The sequence below is a fragment of the Vicugna pacos genome, chromosome 10 (assembly GCF_048564905.1).
Source record: "Vicugna pacos chromosome 10, VicPac4, whole genome shotgun sequence".
Lineage (NCBI taxonomy): Eukaryota > Metazoa > Chordata > Mammalia > Artiodactyla > Camelidae > Vicugna > Vicugna pacos.
In genome coordinates, this window is record NC_132996.1 from 48,179,544 (window position 1) to 48,192,600 (window position 13,057).

Consider the following 13,057-nt stretch of genomic DNA (forward strand, 5'->3'; position numbering starts at 1 on the left):
GCAGCATGACACTGGTATTGTAACTATGTATTTAAAAAGTCCTAGTCTCTTCCTTCAGTGAGTCACAGTAGTAACATTGAAAGATCACTGATCACAGATCACCATAACAAACATAATAATAACGAAAAAGTTTGAAATGTTGTGAGAATTACCAAAATGCGACATAAAGAAAAATTTTTAAAAAGAGTCCTAGTCTCTTAAAGATACATACTGAAATACGATTTTCTTGGATTTGCTTCAAAATAATTTGTGGGCCAGCGCGGTGATAAGAACGGGGAAATAAGATAAGACAAGAATGATCATGAGCTGATAATCACTGAAGATGGATGATGGCTACACAGGACTTAATTATACTATTTCCTCTATTTTTATATGTTTGGAATTCTTCATAGTTGAGAAGACATGAATGGGGAAGAAAAACCCAGACTTTCACCAAAAACAAACACAAAAACAATAATATATCAGGAGAAAAAAATACCAGTTAGTTGAAATTCAACTGGTTCCTAATAAATATGCCATTTATTCATTCAAAAAATAAGTGTGTGCCTAGCATTTGTCAAGCACTGGGGATATAGGAGTAAACAAAGCAGACAGAAGTAATTGCCATTGGGGAACTTACATTCTACTGAGGAAACAGACAATAAATAAGTACAATACATAATGTATTAGACAGTGATCAGATTTACGGAGAAAAATATAGTAGGGAAGCAGGACTGGAGATATTAGGAGACAGGAGAAAGTAGTTTGCAGTTTTAAAGAGAGGGTGGCCAGGAAGGGGCTGGCTAATACCTTAGCACTTGAGCAAAAATGAGAGGGAGAGTGAATACCTGGTAATTTACATCACAGAAGCAGAACAAATTTCCATTCACTTAAAAACACCAGCCTTGCCCACTCATACTGCAACTCGGCCTTCAGGAATTTTCATCCTTCAGTCTGGGCAATACAGATCTATTTCTCTTTTACTTGCTTCACTCTTGAACACTGAACAGTTACCGGCCATATTTCAAATTTCTCAGGACACCTTGCTGTAATTCTTTATGTTCTATACTCAGGTACATGGCTATCTGAATAAGCTTAGTAAATTACATTTTATACAGAACACAAGCCTAAACATGGAACTGCACACTCTGTCTCTTATCAGGAATGTGCCTCGCACTCCTCATTTAAGCTGCTAGTGTGTGAACCCACGCTGCTGTCCACACTGAGTTGCTGCATCAGATTCCTAACAAAGTCACTGTGCTCCCAACCTTTCCTACTATCTTTTACTAAGACAACAGCCAGAATGATTCGTCTCACATTTAAGTCAACCTTCATCACTCCTCTTTTCAAAACTCTAATACCTCTTTATTTTATTCAGAGAAATATGCAGAGTCCTGACAATGTCCTAAGAGGTGCTACCTGAACTATGTCCCCATCACTAACCTCTGACTAGTTCCCGCCACTCTTGTCCTCATCCATCCTATTCCCGATGTACTGACATCCTGGTGTTCCTCACGTATCCCAGGCATGCCTCCACCTTGGGCATTTGTACTGACTGTTCTCTCTGCCTGGAGAACTTTTCACCAGATAGCCGCATGGCTAACACCCCCACCTCTTTTAAGTCTTTGCTCAGATCCTATCTTCTCAGTGAGACTTCCTCTGGATAAAGGGTTAACAACACCCTTTCCCGTCTCCTGCAAATCTGACCTTGGGTTAACATTTTAGCGCTGTTTCCTTGAAAATCTGATTAAGGTAGAAGAGCAATTCTGTCGCAAAGCAACAGTGCTTATGGTAAAAACAACCCTAGATTGGTAAGTAGAACCCAGACTGAAAGTTACGTATATGAACTATAAATTCTTGTTTGGAAGGCTTGGAAGTGAAAACCATTGTAATCGTGTCCCTGGCAGGAACATGTCCCTGTGCCTGAGACTGTAATGTGAGATACCAGGTCAAACTTGGGATACAGGGCTCCTAAGCCAGGGTGCATATTTACCAGTTACATCACCTCTCCTCACACCTGAACCAAAACCTGGGTGGGGGTGCAAAAAAGACTGGCTCCTGGATGAGAATAAGGACTGCTGCAAAGACTACTCCCACTGAAGAGACGCATTTGACCGCCCTGCTGGCATCTGTTTTTCCTGACCTCTATCCTTCTAAGTCAAGCGTAGTGCAAGTATGGCCTATGGCAGTTTAGCTGAACTGGAGAAGACTTCCCAGGTGGTGACCAACCACACTAGGAGCTAAAGAGTAAATGAGCTAGAGATCAACCACGAAGCAGACCAGCAGGAATGTGGGAAAGCTAGGAAGGCTCTGAAAGAGATATCCGGGCGTGTGGACAGTCCAGGAAGACACGACTAGAGGTTAGGAGCTGAAGGCTGTGGGCACTGAAGGGGCATCCGCTACCCTCCCATGACCACCCACGTCCAGGATGCCTGCATTTGGCTTCTGGCCTTTGGATGGATCCTAGGGAGCAAACTCAAACTCCCTGCCACTGCTCCTGCACCTGGGGACGAAACTGACAATTATCTCACCTGGCTGGAGTGGGTGCCACCGCCAATCAGCAGCAATTGCCAGGAAGCCCATCCCGACCAAGCAGAATAGATGAGTCAGAGCCTTGAAGCAGTCAAAGCACACCCGTGCCGAGGCAACTCTGGCAGCTCAGCGGGAGCGTGTGAGGAGCTGCGGCCCTAGGTCCAGGATGTTGAGGGTGGCTTGGAGGGTTTGATTTCCTATCCCATTTCCCTGTGCCCTGCACAGTACAGCTCCCATCTCTTCTCTGGCTCCATCAGCCTCCACTCCAGACCCCTCCTGCTCCTGTCATGCTGTGCTTCTCACCATTGCTTCAACACATGAGGCCTTTCCACACCCCCTGACCTTGCTAAACTGCCTCTGCATGGTGTGGACCTTCCCACCTCACGTTCTCTATCCCCCCCGAAAAAGGATGCTGCAGGCTAGCTGAGTCCCTTGACCTAAGTCACCATTGCTGTAGGTGACCCTCTCTCCGGCTGCTGCCGCTTCCCTTTTCCCTTAAAGCCACCCACATCTTAAGGTCTCCTCAAATTATTCAGTTATTGTGTGTTTCAACTCTTTTCAACTGGGACTCTGACAACATTTACAGAAAGGTATTGAACATTTTTACTCATCAATTTCTTCAATAAGATTATACCTTCCTCAAAGTACAGACAATTATTTTATCTATTAGTTCAGTAACTTAACTAGTATTTACAAGTTTCTCCACTATGTCAGGGATTGTGCTGGACCCCAAGGTTAAAATGAGAAGCAAGAAACACCATGCCCTCATGGGATTACTGTGTACTAAGGGCCATTAAAAGACTTTCTTGGGATCTCTTAATTTTGGAGGCCATATCACATGTCACATCAAACATCTTCAAATGTACCAGTAAAGTTATGAAAGCAGTCTTACAATTTTGTATGTGACATTATTAGGTACAAACAGCACGTATAAACCATGCATTGTTATGACTGTATAGCAATCATGCTTATTGAGGACTTCAAAATTAAGAAATAAACTTTTCAAATGCAATAAAATATTTATGAATACCCAGCTTAATAATTAAGTCAATGTTTAATTATTAATTTGGATTTTATTCTTTTTAATTTTGGATTTTTTATTAATTTAAATTAATGAATTTGGATTTTTGGTAGACATGACAGTAAAATACTCACTAGTATCTGGCTCTGCCCCTGCTCTCCTCTGAACAAACAGAAAGCTATGCTTCTCAGTCCCTACAGTTGAGTAAAGCCATGTGATTAGTCCTGCCCAACGAGAGGGGAGTGATGGGCAGAGAAAAATCTCAGTTCTTCAGACTCTCCCTCCTTTTGCCTTGGCAGTCAGGAGGGCTGGGTTTTCTAGATGGTGCAGAGGTTCTATTATCTCGGGTTCCTGAGTGACTTTGCAGAGCCCAGAATGCCCCTTCCCTCGTCATTAACCTGCAATAAACATGTAACATAAGCTAGAAATAAAGCTTTTTGTATTAAGCCACGAAGGACCTGTGAAGTAGTTGCTCTTGCAGCACAATCTAACCAAGGCTGACCCATCCAAAGCCTTATTTTGTTTTTTCAGTTTTTGTTTCAGGTCTCTTACATTTTCAGAGACCCTGCCTCTAGGCCTTAGTCATTACACCAACACCACCTGGTAAATGAAACAACCCTAAGTCTATAAACAGGAGATCAAAGGAGAAATTAAAACAAAGTTTAATAAATGCAATTCATGCATCATAGATTTACTGAGCTCATCCTGCATGGAAAGAGGATGAAATCACCTTCCCCTGAGTCACATGAGTTGCATGAGAGTGTGCTGGATACTGGAACAGATTTTTCAGAACAGAGTTCTAAGTAGGAGAAAGGGACAGATGCTCTGTAGACAACCACTAGTATCTGCTACAGGGCAGCAACTCCAAAGTTATAATGACTTCTTTCGCCAAATGGTCCCAAATAAAATAAGGGCAAGACACTTCTGATACTAAAGAAAAGATGATTTCTCTACGAAGATAAACAAGGACACTGCACTGTGTTGTTTTAGTCTGCAGGCTATTAAGGGAGGCTAAGGAAGATGGGCTCTTGTAAGGAAAAAGAAATCATTTCATTAAAGAGAGAGGAAAGCATTTTCCCTTTAAGTCAGGTGTGAGAAAGAACTTGGCCATCTGAGAGATGACAGTGACCAGAAAAAAATAAGGGGAAGAATGCAAGAAAAAAAGCTCTGAAGGATTCTGACCTGGGAAGATTCTATCTTTGGCTGCTAGCAATTCTAGAGTTAAAATACTACCTTGTACAATGCTCCCTGTGAGGCTGACAGACTGGGGTTCAGGCTTCTTTTTCTGTTGATATCTGTACTTTTTAAAATACAGTTTTCTGTATATTGCAACAAAAGCAAGCAATAATAATTTTTAAATTTGTTTTATAGAGGTTAATTTAACTACAATAATGTTCACCAATGTTAAGTTTACAATCTGATGTGTTTTGAAGGCATAAAGTTGTGTAACAAGCATTACTATCAAGATATAAAGCATTTAGGACCTCGTTGTGCAATGGTAGAGCATCTGACTCCAAGATATAAAGCATTTAATTCACCCAGAAAGTTCCCTCTTATTCCTTTGATATGCACGCTTTTTGAAATGTGACCTTAAGAAAGTTTGCCAGCCTCAATTCCATGAGTAGACTCTCAGCAGATTGCATCAAAGATGACAATCATGTACCTCTTGCTAGTGACTGGTAGGGAAGGAGTATGCAAATCTAAGTCTGGCTTAGGAGAGGATTGCTATAAACTTCTGGGAAAGAACAGTCCTCCTCTTCTGCTCCTGATAGAGTAACTGATGCTGGACTAGACATTTCACCCTAAGCAAATAGAAAACCAGACAAAATTTATGAAAGAGCAGACTTTGGACAACAGGTAGTACAAGACTGTCACCCCTCATGTTCACCCCTAATTTCTGCCCAAATGAACTGTCCAGACTCCAAAGCTGGGAGGTATAAGCTATGCAGAGAGGGCTCATTTACAGAGCCAGGGAGACAGGGATCAGAGTCAGGGAGGCTGAGCAGCTGAAATCTGTGAGGCAGAATACCAGAGAGAAGGGAACTGAGCAGAGAGAGAATGCCAGAAATCTGTGTCAGGGTCTCAAGGCTTGGCTGAATGCTAAGATGCCACACAGCTGGTCAAAGAGCAGCTATAATGAAAAAAAAAATCAGGCTGCTAAAAGCTGAATATCTTAAAATCTTCCCCCGTTAGTCATGTCATCCTACTCTATTAGTAATCCTAGAGCAGAGGGGCCTCTGTCCCCTTTACCCCACCACTTTCTACTCTCCTCTCTGATACACAGAAGACTTTCTCCCACAAAAATGCAATTATGTTCATGCTCTAAGATTGAATTGTGATTTCAAAGAAAAACTTGTTTGCCTTATAGCTGGTCCATTTAAGAAAATAAAGGTTCACCATGGCCATCCAAAGATGAAGCCTAAAATAGGTTTCTTGGGGCAGTAAAATTTCTCAGAACCCAGCAGGGGGCTGGGGAAAGGGAGGGAATGGAGGTAATAAAGGGAGAGAGGGCAAGAGACTGAAAAAAGAAGGTATTTCTTGGTGCCCATCTGGTGGTTACTCTGGATTGAAACGTAACCCAGCCGCAACAGGACCATGTTCTATGTCATTCTCTGAACTACGGATGTGTTCAGAAGAAGAGATTAGACTATTTCTTGGAATAACTGGACTCACCAATTTCCAAATGTTTTTAGACAGAGTTCCAGTCTAAAACACACCCTCTTGTTCTCAATGAGATAGAATCGTTCCTCAACTATCACTTTGCTAACATCTATCTGACTTAGGAACTTCAGGGTATCCACAACCATAATTTAATTTCCGCCATTCAATTTCAGACTAGGATAAACCATAGCAAAGAATGGGATCAATATGCTTAGCACTGCAGAAGGGGAGTAGGGAGTAAGAAGATAAACGATGGGGAGTTCAGAATCTGTACTTAAGCAAGGAGCTGGGAAGAAGAGTTCTCAGGTCCTGTCTGCTTTTCAGTGCTGGGATCATGGAGCTTTGTTCCAAGCCAGCAGGTGAAACAAAAGATAATGCCCAGCATCTTCTATTTGGCTCTGCTTGGTACTGTAAGCTTAAAATAGCTACTATAAATAATGGATGCCATGGCATTGCTAATTTATTTAAATGAAAACAGTCCTCATCTTTGATTTTCTTTCTACATCCAGCCAGCTGAACTGCCTCAAGCAGAGAACATGCTGGTGGTTACTAGACTATTATACTCGTAGGTTAGCTCAATAAATTATTTTGGAGCCTCCCAGTACAATAAGCATGGCCTGTTGTCACTATTTCTATTTTTATTTCTTCAGAATATCACCTAGAAAGGCTGGATTGGATCATAGTGACAAAAGCTAAGTGTGAGGGGATGTGAAAAGCAGAGTCTTCCCAAGCTTTTGCTACACCCTCAAGACTAGGTGGGAAATGACGCTGAGGACTTTAAAGTCAGTTAGATCTGGATTTACCAAGGGGAAGTTATTTAACCATTCTGAGCCCTGACTCTCTTATCAGTAAAGTTGGAACAGTAATATATATGTTGCAGAATTACTGTTAACAATAAGAAGCAACATGTATCTAATACAAAGACAATTGATAGGTGGTTGATACTAAAGATACTAAAGATACAAGATACTAAAGAAAAGTGAAGAGAGAGAGGTGAGCTGGTAAGTTTCTTCTTGGGGAATTTCCTAATTCTTAGTGCTGGCTGAAAGGCTAAGAATCTGGGCAGAGTGTAGTTCCTCAGAGGCAAGGCAAGCTGAAAGAGTTTCAGGTAATCGAATAGAACAGAAAAGACAAAGAATGGAGTCCAGAGTTACCAAGACAGCAAGGATGGGGAGAGGCAAGTCTGATAACATAGCCAAATTTTTAAGATACACAAGGCAAAAGGGTAGGAATCTAAGGAGAATGCTACTGAAAGGCATAGCACAGTTTTCAATGTTCTGACAGTGCCAAGGAGATAAAAGCATGTGACCCAGCAAAAAGAAGCGGCCCTAATAAACACCCCTGGCCTCTCAGGTAAGACCCTCAGAGGGCTATGTCCACAAGACTGAGGGCAAACCAATTGTATATTTGTCTTCATAAAAATTGCAACACCGATGATTCGTGACAACCTTATTGTTGATCAAATTAAAGTGATCTGACCCCCATCCTTGGCTTCCTGACAGAGAACAGAAGGAACTCTTTCTGAGGGAAGATAAAAGCATCTGGAACCTGTGTAATTTTTTCATACAATATCCATCATTCAATGGAAGATGACAAGGCATATCAAGAAATAAGACAGAAAGAAAACCCAGATGAGATGATACAAACAGACCTTCAGATTATCTAGATGACTGCTGTCCAATAGAACTTTCTGCAGTGATGGAAATGTTCTATGTATGTTCCGTCCAATACAGTAGTGACTGCACACATGTAGCTGCTGAGTACCTGACATGAAGAACTGAATATTTTATTTTAAATAATTTACATTCATATTTGAATTTAAATAGCCACATGTACCTAATGATCCCTGTATTGGGCAGCACAGCTTTAACTGCTAATAGAATGCATAATTTTCATGCTGATAAGGGGAAAAGATAATAAAAAGACATTTGATTAATCTAACAAAGGAGAGAAAAAAGACATAGGGCAAATGGAACAAATGAGATAAAAAGAAAACACATAGCATAATGGTCAATATATACCCAAATACATCAGTAATTATGTCAATTATAGAATTATATATATTCTAATAGAAGAACAAAGATTGTCAGACTGAAAAAAGAAACACAACTATACACTCCTTACAACCATCACACATTCAATTATGGAGATTTCTTTATATATTGCCTCTCCTCCACTGTCTCTTCTTCTCTGGAATTCTCATTATTTTAGATATACTCTCACCCTTTCAGTTTATCCTGTATGTCTTGAACTTTTTTCCTATTTTTCATTTTTAATCTTTGCTGCATTTTGGTTAATTTTCTTAACTCTTCCTTCCAGTTCAGTAATTCTTATTCCGTTATGACCCAGGGGCTATCGTTTAACCTTCCATTGAATTTTTAATTTCAGTGATTTCATTTCTAAGAGTTTTTTTCATTAACACAACATCGTAAATCAACTACACTTCAATTTAAAAAAGGAGTTCTTCCAACTGTTTTCAAATTCACATACCCTAGTATCATAATGTCCTATTCTTTCCTTTCGGTTTTTACTCCTTTTATCACTTTAATAGTGTTAAGCATAGTCATTCTATAGTATCTTTCCAATTGTTGTGTTTTCCCAAGTTCTTAAAGTTCTAATATTCCTCTTCATCATGTCTCATTATTCTCTCTCATGGTGAATTATTTTCTTCTATGATTTATAAATTTTAACCATTAACTCTTCTTTGAAGTTCTTTATTGCTCTGGACTATTGGGAATGTTCCTACGAAGAGTTTTACTACTACTGGACAACCTAGGAGTCCATTGGCATGAAAGATTAGTGTTCACATTAAAATCCTAGGAAGAATGTCAAATGAGATTTCACATATGCATATGGAAAATGTTTGGAGCTTTGATTTCTCAGGGGAATTGTCTTTATATTTTAGTATTAGTGTTCAGTTTTTCTAATTCCCCTTTCACTGAGAGACAGCTTTAACTTTCTGCCTCACACAAGTCAAAGCCTGTGTTCAGTCCCCAGGAGAACTTTGAAACTACAGCCTCTAGCTCCTAGGGGCTACATGCAGTCAACAGCATCCTTGATTCATTTGTACAACTGTACTTCAACTACACCTGTCCCAGTAAAAACCAAACTTCGGACCAATTGATGGTCTGAGTCCACTCCAGTCAACTAGAAAGCTTAGCATTGAGAAAACCTCAGAACTATACTAAAGCTTACTCTTTCCAAATATGATCTCTCACCTTGGCTGAATCTTCATTCAGTTTCACTTTTACTCATCTTTGATCAGCTTGCATGATGACTGTCCCATAGTGGGCCTTCTGTATCCTCGGGCTCCTATCCTCAGTTGGTGGAACCCGAGGATGTGGGACCCGCAGTACAAAGGGCTGACTGTACATTTTATATAAGGAACTTGAGCATGTGTGGATTTGGGTATCTGTGGGGGTCCTGGGACCAATCCCCTACAGATACCGAGGAACGACTATACTTTCTTCTAACGCAGATAATCTGACTTCCCGTTACATCAATAGAATCAGGCCCTTTGAGCAGCATGTCTGTCAGAATTGTCTTCCATGCATACATTCACATACATCTCCACCTACTTTCCTTTAAGGCCAGAAGTTCAGTGTCCCAGCTCCTACTCAAGGTACACTCCTCCACCTTGGAGCTTTTTCTTATTTCCTCCCTCCTTTGTGAGGCCTTACCTCCAATACCCTCTCCTGTATCTTCAATCTGTCAACTGGCTTCTTTTTCACAGCTGGTAAACATACTTTTGTCCCTTTCTCCCTAAAAGACTAAAATAAAAACTAAAAATAAATTAATAAGTAAAAAGTGTCTTTTCTCCCAGAATCTTCATCTAACTAACATCTGGCCTCTTTCTTCTTCTCAATGAAAAATACTTGAAAGATTATTCTTCTTGGCTGTACTTCCCAATCATTTTTTCTACCGCATGTCTGGCTACTGCCAAACCACTTGACTAATATTGTTCTTACCTAGGTCATCAATAAACTCCTGGTTGGCAAACCTAATCGATATTTTTCAATATATATTTTACTGGCCCTCTCCACTGCATATGACACCATACCATGCCCACCTTCCTATTTCCTCCTTCCCAAACTCCCTATTTCTGTTTTCCCCCATGGCACTGGGTTCTCTCGTCTCTGCCAATCACTTCTGTGTCTCCTATGTGATACCACCCAAGGTGTCCTCCTCCACCCAGGACTCACTGTACACAACCTACTTTCCTTTCTAGACCTCACTTTGTATTTTTATTTTATTGACAACTTAATAACCAGTGAATCCAATCCTTCAGCAAAGGTGTTTTTAAACCCATACACATTAGCTTGCAGATGGACACTGTCTTGAGGTCATCCCACAGGCCTCACCCTCTCTATGTCCCAAATCAAATTCATCATCTCCACTGGCAGAAGTACTCCTGCTCTGTGTTCTCTTCTCCAGCTGGGGATAACATAATTCAGCTATGATAGAAAGCTGGGAATCATTCTTGACTCCCCTCTCTCCCCTACGCTTTACATCTATGTGCAGTACTATAGCATCATGATCTAGACATTAGCATTGAACCGGTCCCTGTTTCTGATTTAGTAACTATATTGGGCAAATTATTAGATGGCAATTTCATAAGTTCAATCTAGTACTTAGTCTCCTTAAGCTTATTTTTTCCCTATCTGCAAAATGGGTAAAGGTATGGTACATTACACAGAGAACTGTTGTGAAGATTAAATAAAGTAATGCATGCACAGCACTGAGCCTCCTGCTTAATACATAATGAATGTTCAATAAATACGGCTAGTTTTATCAAAATCATCAAGCCCTGACTATTAACTTCCAAAACATATCCTGAATTTATCTATCTACCTCATCACTGTTTATTTAATCATTTACTCATTTACTCACTTATTAGCCAAATATTAATGAATTTTGCTCCAGGTACTAACATAGGCCTTGGGAATTCATGATGAACAAAGCAGACATGGCCCCTATCCTAGTGGTACTCTCAGAATGGAGGGGAGGATGGACTGTCACATACTATTAAATGGGAGGGACAGAAATTCATGACCCTAGGGCCTGCTCTGGTTAGTGAGAGCACATTTTCAAGGTCCCATCCCCTTCCTGGAGGTTCCTAGGTGAGGAAATAACACATGACTAGCTCCGAGATGAGAGAACTGTTGAAGAAACTCCTGCCAGAGTGATCTATCTAGACTACAAATCTATGTCACCCACTGTGTAAACCATTCTATGGCACTTCATTGCCTTCAGGGTAAAGTCAGACTCCTTAAAATGACAGATAACCCACTGCATCTCTTAAGATGAGAGAGAGAACGCGTGCTAAGCCATGTTTCAATAATACTGAAATATTTATATTTCTGTATACATGCCTTTTCTTCTTTGAACTTTTATACCTTTGTTCCTGTGGCCCCTGAAACATCCTTCACCCTCTCTCTGCTTTGGTAACTCTTTATACCAGCTGGGATTCTTATGGGTTTAAAGGAAAGCAAGCCAACTCAAACTAGTTTGAGAGAAAAAGAAATTTATGATAAAGATACTGGGCTGTCTCATGAAACAGAAGGACAGGTAAGTGGTTGCACATTTATTATAGGTAACAACAGAACCAGAGGCTGGAATGCTGGGAACATGCATTCTCTCCACAGCTTGTCTCTGCTTCTCCCTCTGAGGGTCAGTTTAACTCAGATTTGTGTTGTTTTCTTCTCTACCAAAGGGCAGAAAACAAGGCAGTTGACAGTTCTCAAGCGTCATGGGGGCCCATACTGAAAAATCATAAGGAGACACCGACTGGCCCAACAAGTTTGAGGTGTCCACTCCTGGACAAAATTCTGTAGCCTCAGCACACAGTGTCATAGTGTATCAAGTGGTTGTTCTTCCCATAACCATGTAGATAGGGGAGGGAAGTGCCCAGAAAAGCTGAAGAAAGAGAACAGGGTGGACTAAGGAATATATAGGGTAGAATACATCCCTACTGATCCTTTATGACAGCTCAGGTGGTCCAACTCCAGGAAGCACTCCAGATCCCCCTGATTGGGTTAAATGCCTATGTTCTGTGCAAATTTACTGCCCCACATGTATGTCTAATTGTCTAATATTGCCCTTAAAGTTTTCAATGATATTTCTGTCTCAGTCTCTCATGAAATCCTTGAAGACAAGTATGTATCATTTTTAGTTTGATTCCCCAAAGTCTGAGGATATAAAAACAAAGCAATAACGAATCTGTAAATTTACTGAAGATTTCTGGAAAAACAAGTGGATGATTACTTGAACTAACTGACACATGAATTTTATTTCTAAAACTGTATCTATAAAAAGTCATCATTTCAAACTTCTTTTAAGTCAGTACACATTTATCCTCTTACACAGCAAAATCAAGTGACTAGGGAGATAATTCCAAACTTTATGAGTGTCATTTTTTCTCTGAAGTAATTATTAGAAGTGAGAGAATCTGTATAATATATTTGATTATGCATATTTAAAATCACTTAATTAACCCAATACTATGGAGAAAAGCATGTGAAAGCCACACAAAAAAACTACTATGCTTAAGAACTTTCCAAACCCAGCTCGTTTGATAGTTAACTGACCAATAAGTTAAATAAAACTCCAATTCACTGAGAAAGACATTCTCTGCTCTCCCTAAAAGTGTAGGGAATGGAGGTATTTTTCCCACCACTGTCAAGGAATTTATCCAGTGTGTGCAAAAAAATGAACAGAAGGTATAACAGAGTGAGGAGGAACTTGGTGAAAATTTGCAAAACAATGTTCTGCTCGCCCTCTGCTGGCTTCAAGGTAGTATTGCTCTTCAAAGGCCTGCCCAGAGGCCCAAATGAGGGTTCTCTCGTGGAAACCCCAAAATACTCA